Below are 12,727 nucleotides of genomic sequence, written 5' to 3' on the forward strand. Positions count from 1 at the left end.
CTTATTGCATTGAACTAGATTGCTCATTTGATAAACTCCCATTTACCTTGGTAATTTGTGGGTTAGAACATAGAATATTACAGCGCAGTACAGACCCTTCAGCCCTCGATGTTGCGCCGACCTGTGAAACCAACCTAAAGCCCATCTAAACTACACTATTCCATTTTCATCCATATGTTTATCCAATGACTATTTAAATGCCCTTAATGTTGGCGAGTCCACTACTGATGCAGGCAGGGCATTCCACACCCTTACTACTCCCTGAGTAGAGAACCTACCTCTGACATCTGTCCTATATCTATCACCCCTCAATTTAAAACTATGTTCCCTCGTGCTAACCACCACCATCCAAGGAACAAGGCTCTCACTGTCCACCCTATCTAATCCTCTGATCATCTTCTATGCCTCTATTAAGTCTCCTTAAGTCACCTAACGAAAACAGCCTCACGTCCCTCAGCCTTTCCTCGTAAGACCTTCCCTCCACACCAGGCAACATCCTGATAAATCTCCTCTGAACCCTTTCCAATGTTTACACATCCTTCCTATAATGCGGTGACCAAAACTGTATGCAATACTCCAAGTGCGGCCGCACCAGAGTTTTGTACAGCTGCAACATGGCTCTGAAACTCAATCCCTCTCCCAATAAAAGCTAACATACCTTAGAACCCTATCAATCTGGGTGGGCAACTTTCAGGGATCTATGCACATGGACACAGAGATCTCTCTGCTCATCCACACGACCAAGAATCTTACCATTAGCCCAGTACTCCGCATTCCTGTTACTCCTTCCAAAGTGAATCACCTCACACTTTTCCACATTAAACTTCATTTGCCACCTCTCACCCCAGCTCTGCAGCTTAGCTATGTCCCTCTGTAACCTGCAACATCCTTCAGAACTGTCCACAACTCCACCGACCTTAGTGTCATCCGCAAATTTACTAACCCATCCTTCTACGCCCTCATCCAGGTAATTTATAAAAATGACAAACAGGAGTGGCCCCAAAACAGATCCTTGCAGTTCACCACTATTAACTGAACTCCAAGATGAACATTTTGCATCAACCACCACCCTCTGTCTTCTTTCAGCTAGCCAATTTCTGATCTAAACCACTAAATCACCCTCAATCCCATGCCTCCATATTTCCTGCAATAGCCTACCATGGGAAACACTATCAAACGTTTACTGAAATCCATATACACCACATCAACTGCTTTGCCATCATCCACCTGTTGGTCACCATCTCAAAGAATTCAATAAGGTTTGTGAGGCACCACCTACCCTTCACAAAACAGTGTTGACTATCCCTAATCAAATTATTCCTTTCTAGATGATTATAAATCCTATCTCTTATCATCCTTTCAAAACTTTGCCCACAACTGAAGTAAGGCTCACCGGTCTATAATTACCAGGATAGTGTCTACTCCCCTTCTTGAATAAGAGGACATTTGCAGTCTTCTGGCACCAGTCCTATAGACAATAATGACATGAAGATCAAAGTCAAAGGCTCTGCAATCTCCTCCCCAGCTTCCCAGAGGGTCCTAGGATAAATCCCATCTGGCCCAAGAGACTTATCTATTTCCACACTTTCCAGAATTACTAACAACTCCTCCTTGTGAACCTCAATCCCGTCTAGTCAAATAGCCTGTATCTCAGTATTCTCCTCAACAACATTGTCTTTTCCCTGTGTGAATACTGATATAAAATATTCATTTAGCGCCTCCTATCTCTTTGGACTCCACACACAACTTCCACTACTGCCCTTGACTGGTCCTAATCTTATCCTAGTCATTCTTTTATTCCTGACATACCTATAAAAAGCTTTAGGGTTTTCCTTGATTCTACCCGCCAAAGACTTCTCATGTCCCCTCCTGGCTCTTAGCTCTCTCTTTAGGTCCTTCTTGGCTGACTTGTAACTCTCAAGCGCCCTAACAGCCTTCGCGTCTCCTCTTGACATAAGCCTCCTTCTTCCTCTTGACAAGAGATTCAACTTCTTTAGTAAACCACGGTTCCCTCACTCGACCACTTCCTCCCTGCCTGACAGGTACATACTTATCAAAAACACGCAGTAGCTGTTCCTTGAACAAGCTCCACATTTCAATTGTGCCCATCCCCTGCAGCTTCCTTCCCCATCCAATCCATCCTAAGTCTTGCCTAATAGCATCATGATTTCCTACCCCCACAGCTATAACTCTTGCCCTGTGCAATATACCTATCCCTTTCCATCGCTAAAGTAAACGTAACTGAGTTGTGGTCGCTACCACCAACGTGCTCACCTACCTCAATTCTAACACCTGACCAGGTTCATTACCAGTACCAAATCCAGTGTGGCCTCACCTCTTGTTGGCCTATCTACTACTGTGTCAGGAAACCCTCCTGCACACATTGGACAAAAACTGACCCATCTAAAGCATTTGAACTATGTCTTTCTAATAGAGGGAGGACAATCGGTTAAATATAGTTTGAAAGTTACCACTCTGCTAGTTCTTTCTACAACAAATACAAACTGACAGAAGTTACATTAATGCCATGAACAAGCATTCAAAGATATTCCACATAACTACAATGCGTGCAAATCACTTTCAACTAAGTACGAACACAATGTTATCAGTGAACTTAAAATATTCAATTCTTCCATATTGCTCACTCTTGCTCTCATTTTCTGTTGTTCACTAAATTACTACCGGGCCAAGGCAAACTTGATTACAGAACTGTCCGAATGTTTGAAATGAGAAAAGTTATCGGGGACATCTAAGCTACATTACTTTGTCAATAACATAGCGTGGTTCTCTTAAATTCTCATTCCAACCTGCACAACTTGCTTTCAAAACTTTTTTTTCTGAGGGAGCGTAAGATATGTTTATCTGATAAACAGGTATCTTTCCCTTGAAGGTGACAGCATTGTCACACTCTGTGGTAAATTACCTTGTTTTTATAACGATAGGACTCCCCCAGTTTTGAATAATATTCTCCATTCTCTTTCTGTCTGTGGCTGGAGCAACAGGATGAAATGAACTACTTAGAAATCCACAAGAGCAGCTTGGAATAGTTGTATGTCTGGTTTTCACTTTCTCTAGAAAAGCAGCTGGATTATGCTTGATTTCTCTCCATGTATTCCCCTCTGTTTCTTCTTGCTGAAGATTGAATAGAACACTGAAATCACTATTTCCTTTGCAAAGCACTGTACCCAAAATACAAGTTTAACAGCTCTGTACAAGCACCAAATTCAAAAGTAAATCCAATTATTAATGTGGCAAATCCCAGTATATATTCCCTTTTTGATTCCTCTTTCAGGTCATAAAGCATTTACTGGCTGAACTGCCAGTCAATCTTCTGTTCCCCTATCACTCCAATACTGCTCTGCAACCAGCTATCTCTGGGTAAACCCCTTACCATTCAGCCGTCCTGCACAGAATTTAAATCTGGAATAAATGCAGTGAATCTCCTGTATTGATACCAGATGGTCACCAGGTTCATTTGACTGTAGAATGTTTATCTGAAAATGTACAGAAATAATTTCCAACTATCCAGTTAAAACAGGGTCTCAGTGAATAATCGCACTAAGGAGTCCTGCGCTGAATTAATCTAGTGCAAGGTTGTACTCAGTAGCAGAGTGGAGCCAGTTACCACTGATGCTGAGGCTAGGGATACCATCATTTTAAAAGCTTGTCCCAAGAAGCTCAAAAAACTCTCCAGTATTACCTTTCAACACTTCACATGCTCTGCATAAAATAAAATGCGTTGCAATCTAATGTTAAATTGTCATTGTCGAATACTTGTAAATGCAAAGTATATGTTACCATAGTCAGAGTTGATAGCAGCACACACCACCATTTCCTTTGAGAACTCCAGACTCCAAAGATTCAAATTCAAATAGAGTCATACAGCATGGGAACAGACCCTTTGACCCAACTCATCCATGCCGACCATGTTCCCAAACTAAACTAGTTCCATTTGCCTGCATTTGGCCCATACCCCTCCAAACCTTTCCTATCCATGTACCTGGCCAAATGTCTTTTAAATATTGTACCTGCACCTGCATCTACAATTTCCTGTAGCAGTTCATTCCACATATGCACTACCTTCTGTATGAAAATGTTCCTCCAAGATCCCTTTCAAATTTTTCCCCTCTCACCTTAAAATTATGCCTTCTAGTTTTGAAGTCCCCCACCCTAGGGAAAAGACCTTTGCTGTTCACCTTATCTATGTCCCTCATGATTTTATAAACCTCAGTAAGGTCACCCCATAACCTCCGACACTCCAATGAAAAAAGTCCCAGCCTATCCAGCCTCTCCTTATGACTCAAACCCTCCAGTTCTGGTAACATTCTTGTAAATCTTTTTCACATCCTCTCCATTTTAATAACATCCTTCCAACAGCAGGGTGACCCGAACTGTACACAGCACTCCAAAATATCTGCCATTTCTTGGCCCAGTTGATCAATATCCCATTTCACTCTTCGATAGCTGTCTTCATTGTCCACTATACCACCAATTTTGGTCATTGAAAGCAACCATAAAAATGTGCTAGATTTGAATAACACATTTGAAAATAACTTTGTTGTATGTTCGACAGAAAAATAGTGCTACCAACAGTTTATTTGTTTGAAAGGTGCTTGGCTCCTTCCTCCAACTTTTCAGGTCCCAATGGTAGCCACGATGTGGAGTTGCCAATGTTGGACTGGGGTGGACAAAGTCAGAAGTCACATGACAGCAAGTTGTAGTCCAACAGGTTTATTTGAAATCACATGCTTTCGGAGCACTGCAGCAAATCAGGAACTCCCATTGTCGGTTCAGCATCCCATTAAGAATTGGATTTGCCGCTGATCGCAATTCTAAGCTCCAAATGGGGGATACCATTGTCTTCTTCAAATGCACGCTCAAAACCAGAACACAAGGCTGCCACTCTAATTTTCTGCCATGTATTTGGGGCAGAAACCTCTGCTGCTCCTTTCCAGGTGTGGGTTACCTACCCCAATGTTTCAAACAAGCTCACCCCATAATTAGAAAAGGGACAGATGGCGTTGTCAGCTGATACTAGTAGTCACTCTGCTATAATTCCAAAGCCAGACTGGAGCTCCAATAATGTTTTTCACCTACTTTGAGGGAGACATGAAGGCAGGAACACATTAAGCATGCCTCTGTGAATTTGAACAGCACTAAAGCTCTGGTGCCTGTTTCCTAACTTGCATCAAGTCCCATTCTCTCATTATCACTACCCATGCTCACTCACATTGGCTCCTAGTCCAGGTGATGCCTAGATGTTATCATTCCCATCCTTGCCCTCAAAACCCACCATCTCTCCTCCCTATTCTTGGAACCTCCTCCAGCTCCATAACCCTCCAGGACCACTTAAACGCCTTGAATTCTAGCCTCTTGTGTATTAACAATGTCCATCACTTCACCATTGGGGGCTATGCCTTCAGCTGCTCAGAGCCTAACCTCTGGAACTCCCTATACCCCACCACCATCACCTCCTTCTTTAAGATACTCTTAAGACCTATCCTCTTGAATAATTTTTGGTCATCTCAAGTGACTTGGCATCAAATTTTATTTGACAAGACTGCTTGTGAGACACCGTTGACCACATGAACTGCTTTATAACTATAAGTTGTTATTGTAGGAGATCTCCATAGGCATTGCTCATTTGCTGTCCAAGATCGATACTGGGTGGGATTTTACACAGGTTTGAGCAGCAGATGCTATGGCATGATGTGTGCCATAATCCAATGAGAAGTCTCACAGAGGTTTATAAACTCATGAGAAGGTGAATAGCAAAGGTCTTTTCGCGAAAGTAGGGGAGGTCAAAACTAGGGGACATATTTTTATGGCGAAAGGAAAAAGATTTCAAAAAGAAAGTGGTTTGTGTGTTAAATGAATTTCCAGAGGAAGTGGCGCATGCAGGTACAGTCACAACATTTGAAAGACATTTGGATAAGTACATGAATGTGAAATGTTTGGAAGGATATGGGCCAAATGCAGGCGGGGGGACTAGTTTAGTTTGGATACATGGTTGGCGTTGACTAGGCGTACGGAAGGGTCTATTTCCATGTGTATGCTATGACTCTATAAGTCCAGTGAGGCCTATAGAGTCATAGAGATGTCCAGCACGGAAACAGACCCTTCGGTCCAACCCGTCCATGCCGACCAGATATCCCAACCTAATCTAGTCCCACCTGCCAGCACCCGGCCCATATCCCTCAAAACCCTTCCTATTTATATACCCATCCAGATGCCTTTTAAATGTTGCAATTGTACCAGCCTCCACCACATCCTCTGGCAGCTCATTCCATACACGTACCACCCTCTGCATGAAAAAGTTGCCCCTTAGGTCTCTTTTATATTTTTCTCCTCTCACCCTAAACCTCTGCCCTCTAGTTCTGGACTCCCCCATCCCTGGGAAAAGACTTTGCCTATTTACCCTATCCTTGCCCCTCATGATTTTATAAACCTCTATAAGGTCACCCCTCAGCCTCCGACGCTTCAGGGAAAACAGCCCCAAACCTGTTCAGCCACTCCCTACTGCTCAAATCCTCCAACCCTGGCAACATCCTTGTAAATCTTTTCTGAACCCTTTCATGTTTCACAACATCCTTCTGATAGGAAGGAGACCAGAATTTCTCAACATTAAAAACATTTCGCTCCATCTTTAATGCTTTTGCCAAGATTCTCACTAGGCAGCAGTGAGTTGATAATAGATGGGGATTAAAGCTTGTTAAATGCGATATTAATGCCACAACTCACCTCATTAATAATCACCTGGGACACTTTGCACTCAGGCACAGGCACCCAGCTCATGGATTGGACCAGGCTGCATCTCTGTAATTTTCACTCACTCTCTAAGATCTTGCTCACCTAGTGCCTACCTGCATGTTTGCACAATCCTTGTCAAGCCTTGCCTTGCCATGCAGTACCAATTACACGGTTAAGAGGGCAAAACATCCTGCTGTATGATAGGGTGCTATATCAATTTCACATGTACACAGCTTATACAGTAAACACACTCAATGTGCATCAAGCAAGTAACAATGACTCAAACTCGAAGGGGAGCAGTCCTCTGCAAAATCCATGCATCAATCAGGGGGTCCTGGTGAAGAAGGGCAAAGGCAGCCTCCAATACCAATGCAAGCATTTGGCAGCAGCGAGCTCAGTCATGGAATCCGTGCGTCGAGAGAGTCGGTCACAGTCAGTCTGATTGCTTAAGAGCAATATCCAGGAGTGGGTGGATGTGTGTGTGTGTGGTGGGAGGGGTACTAATGTGGTCAGGGAAACTTACAGCCATCGGTGATACTTCTCATCCTGAGCTGTCATAGACAGACAAACAACCAAAAGGAAGGTCAAGACAGTGCAATCTCTAGAAATATATCACAAACATACAGCGCACCATCACCTGTGCCACAAAGTGCCCTCAATATGTTTTCTTCATCCTCTGCCTGCCACAATGCTTGTGTACTCCTTGGTTCTGTGAGAGTAGAGAGGTTACTAAGTGACAGGAACAGCCTGAACAACAGGGAGCAGTAGGAGGGTCAGGCAGAGGGGGTACCAAGGGACAGGAACAGCCTGAACAACAGGGGGCAGTAGGAGGGTCAGGCAGAGGGAGTACCCAGGGACAGGAACAGCCTGAACAACAGGGGGCAGTAGGAGGGTCAGGCAGAGGGAGTACCCAGGGACAGGAACAGCCTGAACAACAGGGGGCGGTAGGAGGGTCAGGCAGAGGGGGTACTCAGGGACAGGAACAGCCTGAACAACAGGGGGCAGTAGGGGGGTCAGACAGAGCAGGTACCGAGGGACAGGAACAGCCTGAACAACAGGGGGCAGTAGGGGGGTCAGACATAGGGTGAACCCAGGGACAGGAACAGCCTGAACAACAGAGAGCAGTAGGAGGGTCAGGCAAAGCGGGTACCGAGGGACAGGAACAGCCTGAACAACAGGGAGCAGTAGGAGGGTCAGGCAGAGGGAGTACTCAGGGACAGGAACAGCCTGAACAACAGGGGGCAGTAGGAGGGTCAGGCAGAGCAGGTACCGAGGGACAGGAACAGCCTGAACAACAGGGAGCAGTAGGAGGGTCAGGCAAAGGGGGTACCCAGGAACAGCCTGAACAACAGGGAGCAGTAGGAGGGTCAGGCAAAGGGGGTACCCAGGAACAGCCTGAACAACAGGGAGCAGTAGGAGGGTCAGGCAGAGGGGGTACCCAGGGACAGGAACAGCCTGAACAACAGGGGGCAGTAGGGGGGTCAGACATAGGGTGAACCCAGGGACAGGAACAGCCAGAACAACAGAGAGCAGTAGGAGGGTCAGGCAAAGCGGGTACCGAGGGACAATGAACAGCCTGAACAACAGGGAGCAGTAGGAGGGTCAGGCAGAGGGGGTACCGAGGGAGAGGAACAGCCTGAACAACGGGGGCAGTAGGAGGGTCAGGCAGAGGGGGTACTGAGGGACAGGAACAGCCTGAACAACAGAGAGCAGTAGGAGGGTCAGGCAGAGGGAGGACCCAGGGAGAGGAACAGCCTGAACAACAGGGAGCAGTAGGAGGGTCAGGCAGAGGGGGTACCGAGGGACAGGAACAGCCTGAACAACAGGGAGCAGTAGGAGGGTCAGGCAGAGGGGCTACCCAGGGACAGGAACAGCCTGAACAACAGGGGGCAGTAGGAGAGTCAGGCAAAGGGGGTACCCAGGGACAGGAACAGCCTGAACAACAGGGGGCAGTAGGAGAGTCAGGCAGAGGGGGTACCCAGGGACAGAAACAGCCTGAACAACAGGGAGCAGTAGGAGGGTCAGGCAGAGGGGCTACCCAGGGACAGGAACAGCCTGAACAACAAAGAGCAGTAGGAGGGTCAGGCAGAGGGGCTACAGAGGGACAGGAACAGCCTGAACAACAGGGGGCAGTAGGAGGGTCAGGCCGAGGGGGTACCCGGGGACAGGAACAGCCTGAACAACAAGGAGCAGTAGGAGGGTCAGGCAGAGGGGGCACCCACGGACAGGAACAGGAACAGCCTGAACAACAGAGAGCAATAGGTGCGTCAGGCAGAGGGGGTATCCAGAAACAGGAACAGCCTGAACAACAAGGAGCAGTAGGAGGGTCAGGCAGAGGGGTACCGAGGGACAGGAACAGCCTGAACAACAGAGAGCAGTAGGAGGGTCAGGCAGAGGGGCTACCCAGGGACAGGCACAGCCTGAACAACAGGGGGCAGTAGGAGAGTCAGGCAAAGGGGGTACCAAGGGACAGGAACAGCCTGAACAACAGGGGGCAGTAGGAGAGTCAGGCAGAGGGGATACCGAGGGACAGGAACAGCCTGAACAACAGAGAGCAGTAGGAGGGTCAGGCAAAGCGGGTACCGAGGGACAGGAACAGCCTGAACAACAGGGAGCAGTAGGAGGGTCAGGCAGAGGGGCTACCCAGGGACAGGCACAGCCTGAACAACAGGGGGCAGTAGGAGAGTCAGGCAAAGGGGGTACCAAGGGACAGGAACAGCCTGAACAACAGGGGGCAGTAGGAGAGTCAGGCAGAGGGGATACCGAGGGACAGGAACAGCCTGAACAACAGAGAGCAGTAGGAGGGTCAGGCAAAGCGGGTACCGAGGGACAGGAACAGCCTGAACAACAGAGAGCAGTAGGAGGGTCAGGCAAAGCGGGTACCGAGGGACAGGAACAGCCTGAACAACAAGGAGCATTAGGAGGGTCAGGCAGAGGGGTACCGAGGGACAGGAACAGCCTGAACAACAGAGAGCAGTAGGAGGGTCAGGCAGAGGGGCTACCCAGGGACAGGCACAGCCTGAACAACAGGGGGCAGTAGGAGAGTCAGGCAAAGGGGGTACCAAGGGACAGGAACAGCCTGAACAACAGAGAGCAGTAGGAGGGTCAGGCAAAGCGGGTACCGAGGGACAGGAACAGCCTGAACAACAGGGGGCAGTAGGAGGGTCAGGCAGAGGGGAAACCGAGGGACAGGAACAGCCTGAACAACAGGGGGCAGTAGGAGGGTCAGGCAGAGGGGATACCGAGGGACAGGAACAGCCTGAACAATAGGGAGCAGTAGGAGGGTCAGGCAGAGGGGGTACCCAGGGACAGGAACAGCCTGAATAACAGGGGGCAGTAGGAGAGTCATGCAGAGGGGATACCGAGGGACAGGAACAGCCTGAACAACAGAGTGCAGTAGGAGAGTCAGGCAAAGGGGGTAACCAGGGACAGGAACAGCCTGAACAACAGGGGGCAGTAGGAGAGTCAGGCAGGGGGGTACCGAGGTGCAGGAACAGCCTGAACAACAGGGGGCAGTAGGAGGGTCAGGCAGAGGGGATACCGAGGGACAGGAACAGCCTGAACAATAGGGAGCAGTAGGAGGGTCAGGCAGAGGGGGTACCCAGGGACAGGAACAGCCTGAACAACAGAGTGCAGTAGGAGGGTCAGGCAGAGGGAGTACCCAGGGACAGGAACAGCCTGAACAACAGAGTGCAGTAGGAGGGTCAGGCAAAGGGGGTACCCAGGAACAGCCTGAACAACAGGGAGCAGTAGGAGGGTCAGGCAGAGGGGGTACCCAGGGACAGGAACAGCCTGAACAACAGGGGGCAGTAGGAGGGTCAGGCAGAGGGGGTACCGAGGGAGAGGAACAGCCTGAACAACAGAGAGCAGTAGGAGGGTCAGGCAGAGGGGGTACCCGGGGACAGGAACAGCCTGAACAACAGGGGGCAGTAGGAGAGTCAGGCAGAGGGGCTACCCAGGGACAGGAACAGCCTGAACAACAGGGGGCAGTAGGAGAGTCAGGCAGGGGGGTACCGAGGTGCAGGAACAGCCTGAACAACAGGGAGCAGTAGGAGGGTCAGGCAGAGGGGGTACCCAGGGACAGGAACAGCCTGAACAACAGGGAGCAGTAGGAGGGTCAGGCAAATGGGTACCCAGGGACAGGAACAGCCTGAACAACTGGGGGCAGTAGGAGGGTCAGGCCGAGGTGGTACCCGGGGACAGGAACAGCCTGAACAACAAGGAGCAGTAGGAGGGTCAGGCAGAGGGTGTACCCATGGACATGAACAGGAACAGCCTGAACAACAGAGAGCAGTAGGAGGGTCAGGCAGAGGGGCTACCCAGGGACAGGCACAGCCTGAACAACAAGGGGCAGTAGGAGAGTCAGGCAAAGGGGGTACACAGGGAGAGGAACAGCCTGAACAACAGGGGGCAGTAGGAGGGTCAGGCAGAGGGGCTATCCAGGGACAGGAACAGCCTGAACAACAGGGGGCAGTAGGATAGTCAGGCAAAAGGGGTACCCAGGGACAGGAACAGCCTGAACAACAGGGGGCAGTAGGAGAGTCAGGCAAAGGGGGTACCCAGGGACAGGAACAGCCTGAACAACAGGGATCAGTAGGAGGGTCAGGCAGAGGGGGGACCCAGGAACAGGAACTGCCTGAACAACAGGGAGCAGTAGGAGGGTCAGCAAAGGGGGTACCCAGGGACAGGAACAGCCTGAACAACAGGGGGCAGTAGGAGAGTCAGGCAAAGGGGGTACCCAGGGACAGGAACAGCCTGAACAACAGGGGGCAGTAGGAGAGTCAGGCAGAGGGGGTACCCAGGGACAGAAACAGCCTGAACAACAGGGAGCAGTAGGAGGGTCAGGCAGAGGGGCTACCCAGGGATAGGAACAGCCTGAACAACAGAGAGCAGTAGGAGGGTCAGGCAGAGGGAGTACCCAGGGACAGGAACAGCCTGAACAACAAGGAGCAGTAGGAGGTTCAGGCAGAGGGTGTACCCATGGACATGAACAGGAACAGCCTGAACAACAGAGAGCAATAAGTGTGTCAGGCAGAGGGGGTATCCAGGACCAGGAACAGCCTGAAAAACAAGGAGCAGTAGGAGGGTCAGGCAGAGGGGCTACCCAGCGTCAGGCACAGCCTGAACAACAGGGGGCAGTAGGAGAGTCAGGCAAAAGGGGTACCCAGGGACAGGAACAGCCTGAACAACAGGGATCAGTAGGAGGGTCAGCAAAGGGGGTACCCAGGGACAGGAACAGCCTGAACAACAGGGAGCAGTAGGAGGGTCAGCAAAGGGGGTACCCAGGGACAGGAACAGCCTGAACAACAGGGAGCAGTAGGAGGGTCAGGCAGAGGGGGTACCCAGGGACAGGAACAGCCTGAACAACAGGGGGCAGTAGGAGGGTCAGGCAGAGGGGCTACCCAGGGACAGGAACAGCCTGAACAACAGGGAGCAATAGGAGGGTCAGGCAGAGGGGGTACCCAGGGACAGGAACAGCCTGAACAACAGGGGGCAGTAGGAGGGTCAGGCAGAGGGGCTACCCAGGGACAGGAACAGCGTGAACAACAGGGAGCAATAGGAGGGTCAGGCAGAGGGGGTACCCAGGGACAGGAACAGCCTGAACAACAGGGGGCAGTAGGAGGGTCAGGCAGAGGGGATACCCAGGGACAGGAACAGCCTGAACAACAGGGAGCAGTAGGAGGGTCAGGCAGAGGGGCTACCCAGGGACAGGAACAGCCTGAACAACAGGGGGCAGTAGGAGAGTCAAGCAAAGGGGGTACCCAGGGACAGAAACAGCCTGAACAACAGAGAGCAGTAGGAGGGTCAGGCAGAGGGGGTATCCAGGAACAGTCTGAACAATAGAGAGCAGTAGGAGGGTCAGGCAAAGGGGGTACCCAGGAACAGCCTGAACAACAGAGAGCATTAGGAGAGTCAGGCAGAGGGGGTACCCAGGGATAGGAACAGCCTGAACAACAGGGGGCAGTAGGAGGGTCAG

Source organism: Chiloscyllium plagiosum, unplaced genomic scaffold (genome assembly GCF_037043375.1).
Source record: "Chiloscyllium plagiosum isolate Xiang-an unplaced genomic scaffold, Cpla_swu_hap1 HiC_scaffold_53X, whole genome shotgun sequence".
Classification (NCBI taxonomy): domain Eukaryota; kingdom Metazoa; phylum Chordata; class Chondrichthyes; order Orectolobiformes; family Hemiscylliidae; genus Chiloscyllium; species Chiloscyllium plagiosum.